Source organism: Labrus bergylta, chromosome 12 (assembly GCF_963930695.1).
Source record: "Labrus bergylta chromosome 12, fLabBer1.1, whole genome shotgun sequence".
Taxonomy (NCBI): Eukaryota; Metazoa; Chordata; class Actinopteri; order Labriformes; family Labridae; genus Labrus; species Labrus bergylta.
The window spans coordinates 17,927,487-17,942,041 of NC_089206.1; the positions used below are offsets into that span (position 1 = coordinate 17,927,487).

Consider the following 14,555-nt stretch of genomic DNA (forward strand, 5'->3'; position numbering starts at 1 on the left):
AATTTTGAATTGTCTTCTGTGATACCCATTTGTTAATATCAGGAATGTTTTCTTTGCAAGTTTTTTTTAAATTTTTTAATCCATGTATGCCTTTTAATATAAAAATGTATTTATTGTGTATCAACTACTGCTGTTCACTAAAACCTCCCAGGAGAATTATCTTCCGTTCTTCTCTGTTCTTCACTGACAGTCCTTATGTAGTCTGGAGATATCACAGGTTTATGGGGATGAAGATAGACTTTTATTTTCACAGAACAGACACTCTTAAAGACTGAAACCTCTCTCTCTCTCTCTCTCTCTCTCTCTCTCTCTCTCTCTCTCTCTGTGTGTGTGTGTGTGTGTGATCCCACTTTTGGCCAGTGGGTGACGATATTTTACCGGTTGAACTTTGAGAACCCCCCCAACTGTTCTCACCCCAAGATGAAGAAGGATGCTGTCATGCTGAGTGCCCCTCACACACACATACACACACACGCACACACACACGCGCACACACACACACACACTAGTCTGAGCATTCCGGCAACGATTACTCCTTCTTTATTCTCAAGTCCATCATTTATGACAGCATCATATCTACCGTGCTCCGTACCGTTATAGCTACCTTCGAGTATATACACACACAGGTGGCACTGCAGCTGCTCCTCTGTGTAGTGGAGGGGCTAACTAACGTTGGCTAATTGCCCCCGCTACTACTACTGCTGCTGCTGCTGCTGCTGCTGCTGCTGCTATTGTTTGTTGTTGCAGTCTCTCATCAAACAAATCACTGATGTTGTAGATCAAGCCCTTTAAGGTAAGTGTTTTGAGCTTCAACCACTCGTCTTCTCTGCATTTCACGTTTATTCACAAACTAAACTAAGAAATGACAAATACACACAGGACCAGTTTGTTAACTATTTGGTCTGTAAACGTTCACCCTTGTTGCTAGCTTATTTGGCTAATTTGCCTATTAGCATCAGCTAGCCAGTTAGCTGATAGACTTGTTTGCCCCTCACTGTTGCTGGTAACCATGGACTAATGTTAGCGGCTAGCGCCAGTGAGCAGCTCTGATTGGGAACACCGTGCAAGAAGGGGTGTATTGTCTGGATGCGAACAGCTCGGTGACACCGGTTAGCACAGAACACATGCAACACACTCAACATCACTGTATTTCATGAAACGCTTTGTGTTTTTGACGTGAACTTAAACCTCGCAATACGTCTTTATCAAGCACCCCCCCCCCACCACCCCCTACACTGAATTAGCCGGTGCAGTTGCTATGTGTGCAGGGATTAGTCGGAGCCCATTCAGCTATTGTCATTAGCTCATGGAGATGTTAGCTGGCGAAGCTAACTTGCTGTCTTTGTCTCTTTGCCTTTTGCTTTATTATTGTTGTCTAGCTCGAAGTTTGCGTGTGTTTACAAGTTTAGCCCGAGCTTGTTTTCAGCAAAGTGGACACATTATAACGTCGCTGTTATATTGGCATTTGGAAATAAAGCTGCAAGTCTTGTGACATCTTCATTGAAGAAATTTGTCAACAAGAGGACTCTTGTAGAATTGACATTTTACACCTTTCAACTCTGGCAGGCAGAGTTGTTCATAACATTTGAATGAATGGCAGTAACTAGGCTACATGCCTGGTTTGTATCTTCTTCTTTTTTTAAGTGAAGTGGAATTTTATGCAGAGTTTAGTCTAAGTTATCATACATTTTGAATTCTGAAATAGTAAACAGAACAATTCCCAGACTTTTGTGGCTATAGGAATGCTGCATTATTCAAACTTTAAAGATAGTTGCTGTTCATTTTAATCACTGTAAACGCAGAGCCATTTAAAGCTAATACTTTATGTATATTAAGTGACTCACTCCTGACTGAGTCTCTTTCTTGTGCCTCACAGGCAACATAGTAAACAATTGTGGACCTCATAACTAATGAAAAGGCACTATGCTAATGATCAAAGCTGTGAGAAACATTTGTTTTGTTCCATACATGCCAAGCTATTTCCATCCCACTGAAAGGCTGTAATTTAATGTTAACAACAAAGCATTTCCTTGTCAAAGTGCCACAATATCACGCCATGTATTAGGAGATCTTTAATAAACTATCTGATATCCTGCCAGCATTGCGTTGTAAAACATAGATACTCTCAACACCGCATTATGTTTAATGACTGTAAACAAGCCAACAGGACAGCCTGGACAGGCTTTGGTACTTAGCAGTCACCACCTCTCTGTTCAGTCATTGCCTCCTGTTCAGACATGACGCTGAAGGGAGAGGTCACTGAACGAAAAACAAAGTTTATGCACACATCATCACATATGTCTGTAATGTCTCTTACACTCTATGGTTTTCTAACAAACGGTTAAGTGAGGGGGTGGAGGCAGAAATACACCCTAACGTTGTGTGTGGAACAGCAGCACTATTTTGAAAAAGTAACTTGATTAAACAATTAACTATAAGTAGTTTCATTTGGTGTATGAAATCAGATTTTTCCTTTGTTATGTGAGTCATCTCTGACTTAATTATAGACCCCTTTACACTTTTCATTTTAGCTCTATGCATTTTCAAATGCCACATGTAATGTTTAAGTGGCTTGTCTGCTGCCAGTAGCTCAGGGGTTGTGACTCAGATTTTCTTTAAACTACCACTTAGACTGTAAACATGCCAGCTTGGGTTGTAGAGGTCTGCCATTACTGGCTATACGTTAATTACTACTTAAGCATGGCTCGGACAGAAAAGCACCTTAATGTCTGTTTTTTTTTTTGTAAAAAGACAATTACTCAAAGTCAAGATATATCAGAACTGTTTTTATCATGTTATTTCCTTTTTTTTTTGTTTTTAAATGAATGTACTCTGATTCCACATTACTTAGTCTAGGAGTCACAGGAGGTCAGAGTGTTTTATAGTGTTTCAATTTGAATGGGATCTGAAGAGCAGCAGTGGGTAAAATTACTTTGAGTCGCATATCCAATGACACAACCTGTCTATTGAGTGTTAACCTAGCTGGGTGGCTTCAGCAGCCGCCGCAGCAGCAGCAGCAGCAGAGTAATGATAAGAGGAGTGCAATAACCCTGCTATTTTCCTTTTAATGCCTTATGTGTGTTTGAGTAATGGCAGCTCCTTGTGAGTTATGTGTAGCAAATGGAAGGCCAGACACTGTTAAGAAAAATCCTTTTTTTTCTTCTCTGCAACCCTGACAACGCTTTGTTTGAAGATTTGTCAATACACAGGCTCAGGAATTCAGTGTTTGCATGCTGCGCTCGAATGGCATCTTGCTGTTCCTCACTTCCATGCCGTCACTAAGTCTTTCCTTCACCATGAATTGTCTTGAAAGATGATTCCCCATTATAATGCCTGGCTCTTGTCTCACAGCCGCTTACTATTGTGGCATTGTGTTGCAGTATGAGATGGTGCTGTAACCTGTTATCACTGTGGCTAGCCTGTATTTTGAAAGAGGCATTCTGCTCTCCAGAAGGCTATTGTGTTTCAGATAAGGGTGATTAGGCTGATTTATTGCTTTGTGCAAGATTATATTCCCAGGGTTTTTATAAACAGACTGAAGTTAGGTAAGCAGTGACATGTTTTGCGTTCACATAAGGGTTGTAATTTAATTCCAGAGAGTGTGTTGCCTTGCATTTATATTCTAATGACTTTGCATCATTCGTAGCTGCATAAAAGATACAGTAGACAAAAGGGAAGCAAATGGATAAACTGATGTAGCCTTTCCTTTACATTGCATGATAGCAACTTCACTGCGAGATATCTGGCTGTTACAACGAAAATTAATGCTCTGAACAAAGGAGCAATGTTCGCTCAAAGACCTCTTGATGGGCCATTCAAGTGCTGTATATTCATTAAAAATAACAATCTGTCAGCACTTACTGACAGCACGCACAACAAGCCAAGCTCTCTTTATTGTTCTCCGAAGATGTTTTTCAGTTCCTGTGCCAAGAGCTGGGTAATTGGCTGTAGCAAAGCCTTGCATGTGTTGTTTTAAGATATTGGACTGACACACACAGGGCACACACACTGGCAGAAATGAGGCAAGCACTCTCTCCCCCCCCCCCCCTCTTCTTCATCTCTTCCTCCTCCTCCTCCTCCTGGCTTATCCCAGCAAGTCAGAGGAGGCAAGATGCTGGATGTGTTTTGTGTTCTTTGACAGCTTCCCTTCACCTCTCATAAGAGGAGATCCAAGCATGCTGCATCATATCTCATCTTTGTTTGATTCAGGACTGGCTGTGCTGCTCCACAATTGTGCCAAGGAGATAGCATCGGCAAACGCTACCCGTGTTAACAATTGTGAGCTGTCGTGCTACATACTGCTGCTAGTATTTGATGAACAAGATGTGATTGAATCTGCTTCTGCTTCTTTTTTTTCTTTTTTTTTTTTGCGAGAATAGCCATGATGAATTCGGTCCCACTTTGTCCTGCAAATGCTGCCTGTGGTCTTTTTTGGGCCGTCTAAGCAAGGATTCACGTCTCTCGACTAATCGGCACTGTTGTGTTTCATAAAGTTATCAGCCCTTTGGATGGGTCTATTTACAGAAATCTCAACATAAAAATTCTCTCCATATTTGCCTCTGCTATGGGGCTATATAAGGATGCATAGTGTTGCAACTCACCACATTTCTTTTATGGTATGTGTACACAAAAGCTTGAACCATGGAGTGTGTGGAAACTGGAAATAGAGGCCTGGCTTGACATTTGCGAGAGTTGTAGAGCAACCGCAAACAAAGTACAATGAATAGAAGAGGTGACACTTAACACTTATTTATTTTTTGCATATTGTTAGATTTCCTAAAGCTGTCTTATTATATGTTAAAACACACCATAACATAGCAGTCTTTTTCTTTATTAGGGCAAATGATAGCGCTTAAACAATGGCAAAAGGCATGAATTGTAAGTGTTCAAAAGAAACAGTCAGCCATTTGCCATCACAGTAAAAGAGGAAAATGAAATGGTGTAGGATCAGCTGGCTGGCCCCTGAGGAGAGGGAGAGAAAAGGGGGAGAGGTGAGGAGGAGGAGGAGTGCTTTGTCGCTGTGTATGTGTGTGTGCCAGTGCTTATTAGGTAAGAGATTGCCTCATGTAATGACACGGCATGGCGCTAGTGGTGCAGAAACACAAACAATGCATACCAGTGTTTTACTGTGCACACCCCCTGCAGCTGCCTGCCTCAAGATGTTGATATAGACATATACGCTGTCCCTAGAATATTTCTACATCTCTAGATAGTGTTCTTTTTCTCTCTCTCAATAAAACACACATTTACTCCATCCATCAGCCAATAGCCCTTTCTCTTTTGTAGCACAAACAAAAGGTGGGGGGTGATTAAAAGAGAAGAGTACAACAGAGTCAGTGCAGTTTTCTATCAGTGCTTATTGTTGCTATTGACAGCGGCCATTTTTCAGCACAGATGTCTGTTAGTAGATAGACTACATAACATTCTTGTCACACAGTTAAGGTTTCCATTAATGTAATAAACCCATTACACGCAGCAGTGGGCTAACTCCCTTTTTATTCATTGGCTTGGCTACGAAAATAGACCCGTTGCAGGCTAAGCTCTGTTGGTTTTTTTTTTTATCATATAGAGCCACCCTGATTGGCAAGTCCAAAGAATACTGTCGATTGGGCTGTTTTATAGATGTGTCAAAAACTACCGTCTTTTCTACAGTTAAATATGTCTATGTCATCAGTTTAAGTGTCTTTGAATTCTTGTTATAACTGTGTTAGTTTCTGTGCAGTATTGGTAAAGGGCCTCGATTTGCAACACTGTGGAATGTGGATGAGACAAACCAGAAATACATCCTTTGACAATGCACTGGTTGTGCTCTGTGGCCTCTCTGACTTATACGGTTATTGCTCTGATGTTGTGACCGTGCACATGAGGCTCAGTTTGTGTGCAGAGCTGCACAGCCCAGACCTGTGACTGATGTCTTAATGGAGACAGCACACAAGTCAGTGGCAAGCTATGGGTTCATGCAACAGTAAAGAGATGACCCTAATGGCATTGTGGCACTCTGCACTTTCCCGTCCATGCGGGGCCTCAGGTATAATGCGTCCTTGCTCGCCCTTGCAGGTAGAGGTACACCGCTTGAGCCTTCCGTTTAGGTGCAAGGGACTTACGGCCAGATCGACTATAGGTTTACGGATGGACATCTTGTCTCTGTAGCGCAGTTCCAGCAGGCGGCACAGAGAAAATGAGTTCTGAGGATTGGGTTTAGATTTGCCACTGTTGCACTTCAACTCTGATACACTCTTGCTACCATCAGGGAAGGGCTGTCAGAGAGAGAGAGAGAGAGAGAGGGAGAAAGAGAGAGAGAGAGGAAGGGGGAGAAAACGGCGTAGCACAGCAGAGCTATCTAATAGATCAATTTGTAATAAATCTGTTGCCTCAAGCTGTTGTTGTTCGCTTCTACTCAGTAAAAGGTGTCTGCGTTTCTCAGGCAAGAAAATGCTTGTCAGGCAGGGCATACAGAGCTATCAGTGAATGAGACGCGCCTAAAGCGCAGTAAATCATTTTCTCTGTGCTCAGTTTACATAGGTCAAACACGTTGCTCTCTTATCAGCGCATTCCATTGGTCAAAAAAGGGGGGTTATAACCAATCAATAGGGCTGGGCGTTGAAATGAGGAAGTAACGCTCCCCTCACATTAAATTTCCCCATTATTCAATACGAGCCATTTATCACGATGAAGGGGCTATTGATTAGGCTATCAGCAAAGGTTGGCCAATTTATTTGCCAGGAGCCATTTCGGAATGTGAGGATCTGTTGAAGTAGTGCTGCGTGTAACAAACCAAGCAGAATTAAAATGGCCCTATTATTATGACAACAGTTTGATCTTTAAGGTAACAAAAGAGCGGGGCCTCTAGAAGGACCACAGGGGAGCTCTCCTGCTCCTCCTCCACTAGCAGCCATATGGACCGTACTAATTGTGTTTTACGCCAACCATTTTCACCAATGCATCGGGGACTTGTGGAAGTGCTGTAGCTATAATGTCACCAGCAGCGGGCTGGCTCATGAAAGAAACATTAGCGAGTGAGATGAGAAGACAGGAAGGCAATACACTGCGAGTCAACACAATTATTGATTTTATTCAAATGGAATCTGTGCTTCTCTGCTCTGAATCTGAAGCTGGTTGCTTTCAAAGTATGATTTCTATTATTTCTTTTCCCAACTGGAGCTGTGCTCTGAAAGTGTTCGCTTCAGTCTCACACATGCACTTTGTCAATTGGTGAAATAAAACTCCAGGCATGATGCCAGTTTGTAAAGATATAGCTTAAGGAAAGGGCTTTTTCTTGTAATCCCATATATCTCTGAAGATGTTTTATACTATTAATTCACTTCTGTTTCTGACCAGCAGCACATTTATCCAGCTGTAATTGCTCCTCTGCAGAGATATCGCCTTTCATTCGCTTTGTTTTGTGACAACACAAAAGCTGAGGCCTGACTGTTGAATGTAAATGTGACATTCACAGTATTTGCTTTTGCCCTTCAGGCCACGGATTGGTTGTAAAGCGTTTGAAGTGCTAAGTGTGACTGAGGCAAATCAGTGTGTGTTTTAACGTGTTTATAATATGCAATCATGAAAAGGGCACATCTATGGAAATTAGATCCTGTGAAGGAGGGGAGGGGCGCTGGAGGAGTGAAGACGCTGAGGTGTGTGTGTGTGTGTTTTTCATTGTGTCCCTGCTAACAGTTTTTCTTGTAATTATTGAAATTGATGTTTGCTGCAGAGCTGTAAATCTGCGAAATCTCTTGTTAATAAAGCGGCAGAGGCAGGCGAGGCGTTTGGCTTGGAAATAAAAGGCAATCAAGCCTCCAACATCCTGCACCTCGCCCTAAAATGAAGCAGCAGAAATCCTAATTAACTGAGAGGACGAGCAGCTCTTACTACAGCACTCGGCTAGTCTCTGCCAGAGTTAGCTGCTAATGAAGACGCTTTTCTAGCCGCCTGCAACCTCTTTCTCTTTCACTCTCTCTTCCTTCCAGCTCTCTCTATCTGACTCTGGCTCGCCTTAGGTATTTTCTTCCACTTCCTCCACCTCCTCCTCCTCCACCTCCTCCTCCTCCTCCTCCTCCTCCTCCCCCTCCTCCATTGTGATGTGACTGTTGCCCTGATGGAGTGAGAGGAGCTCTGTTGCCTGAAGGTGTCCGGGAGTCCTGCACAGGAAAATCGGTGAGCTAGATGATGGCCTCTGTGATGTTATTGCTTCTTATGTAGAGTGCTGTGACAGAAAGACAGAGAGAGAAGGAGAGAGATAGAGAGAGAGAGACAGCGATTGATCTCCTCCCATTGATTTCATAGATCCTTTTTAAGATGACAATAAAGTTGTCTTCTTGTGTCATCCTCAAGTGCTCCTTTTTAAATCAGCGATGTGGCAAATTGCTCCTGTCATCAGCCGCCCGTATTCAAACAGCCTATGAGTACAAAGTCAGGTTAATTCTTGCTCTGCACACTTGATATTTGTTTGTGCATGTGTCTGTGCAGCGACACAGCTAGGCTTTGAACCCTACATTCAGTAATTTGTTGGTTATGTATTACCTTACAACAAAGCTCTTTGAATTTAAAGGCTTGCAACATAGCTTTTATACAAAATAAGATGTACTTCGAGAAGGCAGGAGTATAAGCTGGGTCTTTGTTGTCACGGGGGAGTGAGTGATGATTGATTGTTTGAAACATGAGCTCACCTCAGCTCCTAGCCAGCTGCTTCTCACTGTTTACCTGTAAACTTGTACTCTCTGCTTTCTGCTTTGTCTGAGGATGGCCGCAGAGCTCTTTCCATGTCGCCTCACCCCTCACCCCCCTCTTTGTTGTACCAAGCAGACCCCAAAGCCTCCAGGGATGAACAGACAAATAGAAAGACAGCGAGAGGTGAGGCTCGGTCCCCCTCCTTCACTCTCCCATCTATCTCTCCCTCACGAGCACTCTGCCAGACAAGTTTCCAGGCACTCAAAAGCAGCAAATCGACTCACTGTAGGATTCACTGTCACTTAGCAGAGCTGGGGCACAGCAGCACACCAGGAGGCCAAATCCTCCTCCTCCTCTTCCTCTCCCCATTTCACTGCCTTCTCAAATGAAGAAAATGCTATTTGGCATGGCATTCCTCAGGCAGGGTTCTCTGGATGGATTGGCTTATTCCAGCTGGGCCCCTCCAGAACTCTTTTAGATAAAAAAAATAAGTGAAGTCTTACTGCTGATGGCTTGATTAAGAGCCTGTTAGATTTTAAATAATTCACACAGGAACGGTCTAGTTAGCCGCGTCACAGCTTGATTTGCTCTGGTTCAATTTTAAACAATAAAATTTGCAGGCAAGAATGCAAAGCACCCGAGCATATCTCTCATCAAGGTTGGTGTTGTTTTGTTTGTGCACACATTTCATGATTGTGATTGAGGGGGGGAGCGCTGTCAGAAACAAAGCAAACGATCTGCTTGGCACGAAGCCAGCACTCACTGCAAACGAGTGTAGTAACAAGACGGAGGTGGTGTCTGGCTTGGTACTCGTGCACATGCACTCCAGTGCACGCACAAGTGTGTACACATGTTCGATGTAATGAACGTCAAAAAAAAATCTCCTGACAGCAGGAGTTTAAATTTCACTTCTCAGTGCGACAGCTTTGTCACAGGCAGGAGATTCAGCACCTCTGGCAGCCCTCGGAGACCCTTTCTCAGAGAAGCAGTAGTCCTTCCTTTCTTCTCCCTGTTTCCCTCTGTATTTAGCTCTCAGACTTTTCCTCTAATCAACGACAGGCTTGTGAAAATCTCTACATAAAACAATACACAATACTGCTTTATGTCTTTTTTTTTTTTTTTCTCTCTGACTCCTCCCCAGAGAGTTTTTGTCTTGCCTGTGCAGCTGCTGCTGTGAAAGGGATGACAACAGGCATAGAAAACGAAAAGGACACATCTTCTTTACCCCTTCCTTTTCTTCTTCTTTCTTTTCACTTCTCTCTCCTCTATTCTCTGTATGCAGCTACCCAGCTAATGTGTGTACATTACAGAGGGCTGGCCTACCTCAAATTTGCTGTTATAGAGAGATAAAGACGATGAAAGTGAAAAAACCTGTGATGTTCTCTTGGTATTTAGATGAGCAATTTTGGTGTGAATAAAGGTTAGGGTGGGTGTGTTTTAATAAAATTGGCGAGAGAAGGAGCTCATTGGGGGCAGGAATCGACAGGCGCAGTATAATTGTTTGTGACATACAAAATGAGAAACAATAATGTGTGACTAGCAGGCCCCGGAGATTACATCTGCACGTCCACTTTAAGGAGTGTCAGAGAGATGCATTACCTTGTCTTTGCCTCCCTTTCTGCCCCTCTGAGCCATACAGCACTCGCGAGCATTTAGCCAGCAGTGATTTCTCCCCTGTGCACCTCTGCGCCCTGTTTGTGATCCTGTGGAGCTGCTGGTATAAAACCTCCCAGGCTTATTGAATGAATTCATGTATGTATGTATGTCTGCGTCTGTTTGCTTGCAGCCCTGTTTCTTGACAAGTCTCTGCAGCACCGCCTGATTTGACTTGGTAATGGGCCATTGATGAGCCTTCAGGGAAATCGGGAAAAGCAAAAGCAAAAACTTACCACTGTGAGGCGGCATTAAAGTGTCAAGGTTTCTCACTAGCAATTGACAAAAAGACGCAGAGTGAAAAGAGAAAAAAAAGGAAGACTGTAGAGATATAGCTGTCATCTGTTGTTGCCTATGGCTGCCTGTTATTCCTGCAAGGGGGGAAAGAAGCTTAGAGGTGGAGATGGGCTTCAGCACCCAACTTGATTTGTACTTTCACTCCTCTGTGCTGAAAAGCAGGTTCTCTCCGTGGGACAGCCGATTATTTACATCTTTTAGCTGAGTTCATTGCTCACAGAATATCGAGTTCAGTTTGGAGGACATAAAAGGTAGCTGAGCCAGGAGTAGTACGGGAGATAAAAGCAGCAGCGCTTAAGCACTCTGTTATTTGAAGCACATTTCTACTGCTGTTGATGTAGCCACTAGCCTAATAATTCATCTTGCCTAGTTTTTATCACTCGGTGCACGCTCATGCGCACACACACACACACACACACACACACACACACACACACACACACACACACACACACACACACACACACACACACACACACACACACACACACACACACTCACTCAACACAAATTCCCCCCTCAGCGGCGAGGACAGGCCCCCTCTAATATAAAACAAGCGATTCAAAGATGAAATGCTCATCATTCTGCCGTCTCACCGCGGCCATCCTGCAGTATGGAGTAGAGTTGCTACAAAAAGCAGGGGCTGCCATGCGCCCGGCTCTCTCACAGGGGCATCTTGTCTGTGTTATCACTCCAGCTAGTGCTGCAATTAATATTAATGTGCTTTAAAGCACGCTCCAGCAGCCCCGCTTCCCTCTCTCTAGCTTTGTGTTTGTGTGTGTGTGTGTGTGTGTGTATATATGCATGTGTGACTCAGGAGGAAGAGAGCAATAAAGCCAGCGGGGGATAAAAATCTAGGCAGGATATGACAGTCCTCATGTCAGCTGTCTAAGAGCTGGAGGGATATGTGGATAAAGACAAGGGATGAAAGTGAATCCCAAACAGTCAGTCAGACAGGCAGGTAGCTGCGCGGCATGCAGGTGGGGAGACACCCAGCGTCTTTGTCGGTTATAGGTCTGTTGGCTGTGCGCTGGCTGTTTATTTAGTCATGTTGTAATAATGCTTGACCTTTTCTTTCAAGTCCACGGCCTGACCTTTAGCACCTTACTCTCCTACAAATCGGTGAGTGTGCATGTGTGGGCGTCTCACACACATGCACACACACGCAGAGAGGGAAACGAGCACCTCCTTTGCAGGGAGCTTCATGGTCTGCCAACTCCAGGAGTGGATTGTTCCAAATTAGTATGCATTAGGTGGTTAGTGCAAAGCATTTAATTACGTGAGATGGCACTAAACTGTCTATGTTATGATTAGCCCAACACGTTCCAACCTTAATTTCTTCATTTTTCCCTCTCTTGTCCATGTGTGAAGAGGAGGTATGGGGGATATAATATGCAGGGAAAAGAGGATGATGGCCAGGGGGTAGATGTTACAAGTATCCTGAGTTTATCTGCAGCCAGCAGTTTTCTTTATTTTCTTCACTTCCCATTCGGCGTGACTCTTGATACTTTGTCAGCTGGTATTGAACCATGCTGCTTTTTCATGTGTGTATGTGCACGTTCCTCTCTCTCTGTTTTCACCGAGCCGTTTTTCATGGTAGGCACAGCTCGGCTTTTTAATCTTGGGCAGCAGGCAGCAGTGGCAGAAGCAGGATGGGCAGAGCCGGAGTGAGCCAGGCAAGCAGCCATCCAGTCAGTCAGTCAGTCAGTCGCTGCAGTGGAGCCCCAGCAGCTCCCCGAAGGAGCCCATTATGCAGGAGAGATATCAAACCATGAATCATTTACACCAGTCCACCCTCCCTCCTCACCTCTCTTCTCCTACCCTTCCACACAGCCTTGATGCCTGGCCTGCCGCCTGCTTGCCACTGTCTGCATCTTTAATGAATGATTATTGTATTTTCTAAACATGCGCTACCCTAATTAACATTTAAGTGGACAGAAATGTTATTTCTCCCTCCTTTTTAAGGAATTTTTGTTGGCTCTGCGCTAGATTGAGAATGTCTCTCTAGGAAAAACAGATTTATTTAGCCTGACGGTGTGACACCCCCCCCCCCCTTCAGGCATTTCAAGAATAGCCTTTATTCAGACAGGAGGTTGATAATAATACAACAGGGAGTTTTTGAGGGTTTTCTGGATTATATAGGAGTGTTTCCGTCTGGGGGTGTTTTGTGTAAAAGGTCTAGGGACACGGGTTAATATGCTGGAAAAGAGTGATTTAGGTCAGTGGTCTTGTCTGCATCAGTCACTCTGACAAGCTGCTGCTTTAAGAGCCTGAATAAAAGGAGAGAGAGAGAGTCACAAGGACGAAAAAGACTCTTTCAAATGGAAAAAAAGGAAACCCTGACTCGACTGTGATTTGTTCTCTCAGCGACAGGCACAGTGTTACAAGCAGCCGTTTGATATAAACCTAATCAGCTTCACCTCTTTATTGAGGATCAAGACACTTACAGCCTCTGCAAATAAGTGTGTGTCTCCCTGCCCTCCCTCCATCTGTTTTCTTTTTTTTTTTCCTTCTCTCCCACCGTTCTCTGCTCTCCCTGCTGTCATTTGTGCTGGTCATTTTTCCCTCTCTCTTCTCACTTTCACCATGCGGGTCTCTCTTTCCCTCTCGACATCTCTCCTGTGTTATCCCCCAGCAGCCCTCACCCCTTGTTTCAATCAGGAGTGCACTCCAGTTTCTGTGTAAATATCACAATCACTGATGAGGAAAAAGTGCTGGCATCTCCACAAGGGGATTAGAGGAGCCATTTTGTGTATCATTTATTAATGGGTCTATCTCTTTCTTTTTGCCTTTGAGCTTTGTGGATTGGTTTCCTGTCGTAAAGGCTCACCTATAAATACATTTTGTAGTACGTTTGCCCTCCCATAATAGTATGAGATTTGAGATTTTTCTCTGAGGAATTTCCCGTGGGCTTGGTTTTGATTGGATTTGTTAAACCTCATTATTATTTTTTATTCACAGTTGTGCATTTTCCCGCTCAATAACATCATCACAAAACAATGTTGCTAAACAAATATAAAAGACGTGACAATCAGATTCATCCTGTTTTCACCAGCCGGCGCTGATCATAGCCTTTTCTCCCTCTGGCTCATCCCTTTTGTTAGCAAGCCACATGGCTCCTTACTGGGCTTAGTCTTATCAGTGCTAAATATTCAGCTGTAGCCCCATAGCCTAATCAGCCAGAGCATAATCATTGTCAACCAATTGCTTTCCTCTTGACCTCCCAGATGGAGGTATACTGCACAGCCTCTCCATAGCACCGCCTCAATTACTGCAGCAGTAATGGTGATAAAGAAGAGCACTGGCTCCAATGAAAACGGCTGATTGATGTGGACACACATGGCTTATAATTGGATTATAAGGGAAGGACGTTAATGGTGTTAGGGGCTCCGTGGTGAGGCAGGTTTCTAAAACTTGACCAGGTATTCAGGGATTTCTCTACCCGCCTCCTTCGCTAATGCAATTGTGCATCATAACAGGATCCTCAGGGATCTCAGGACCACAAGCACAACCCTCTTGTTCCACCTCTGCTGCTGTCAAGGGTGTGTACGTGTGTTTGTGTGTGTGGGTATAAGTGACATGCTTATGTGAACTACTATTGACTGGGTCTTTTATGCAAGAGTGACAGCTGTGAGGTCAGAACATTTAGGGAGCTCATATATGTCCGTCTATTCTACGGTTGCAGTGAAAAAACAAAGCTGTTTTAAAAAAAATTAAAAAAAAATCACTTTTATTTCATTAGTGAATCATAATGTTAATTTAGCCATCTCTGCTTATTGACTAATTGATTACTCAACACATGCTGGCCAGTCTTGTTACTGGGGGGAGGATTAGTGCTCCCCTTGTTGTCAAACTACCCCTCATTTATTTCTGTTTATCCTAATGGCGAGCGTTAAGAGAGGGATGTAATTAATTGACCCTGGCAGCTCGGAGGG

At 43.7% G+C, this 14,555-nt stretch overlaps 1 protein-coding gene across 2 annotated transcripts in view; it reads left to right on the forward strand.

Moving 5' to 3' along the window:
- The first annotated feature begins 473 nt into the window (after positions 1 to 473).
- rerea (arginine-glutamic acid dipeptide (RE) repeats a) overlaps positions 474 to 14,555 on the forward strand; it is a 122,355-nt gene continuing 108,273 nt past the window's right edge. For both annotated transcript variants that reach the window (XM_020632345.3, XM_020632347.3), the window contains exon 1: positions 474 to 793. The gene's annotated coding sequence lies outside the window, so the exon portion shown is untranslated. The remainder of the gene's footprint in view (positions 794 to 14,555) is intronic.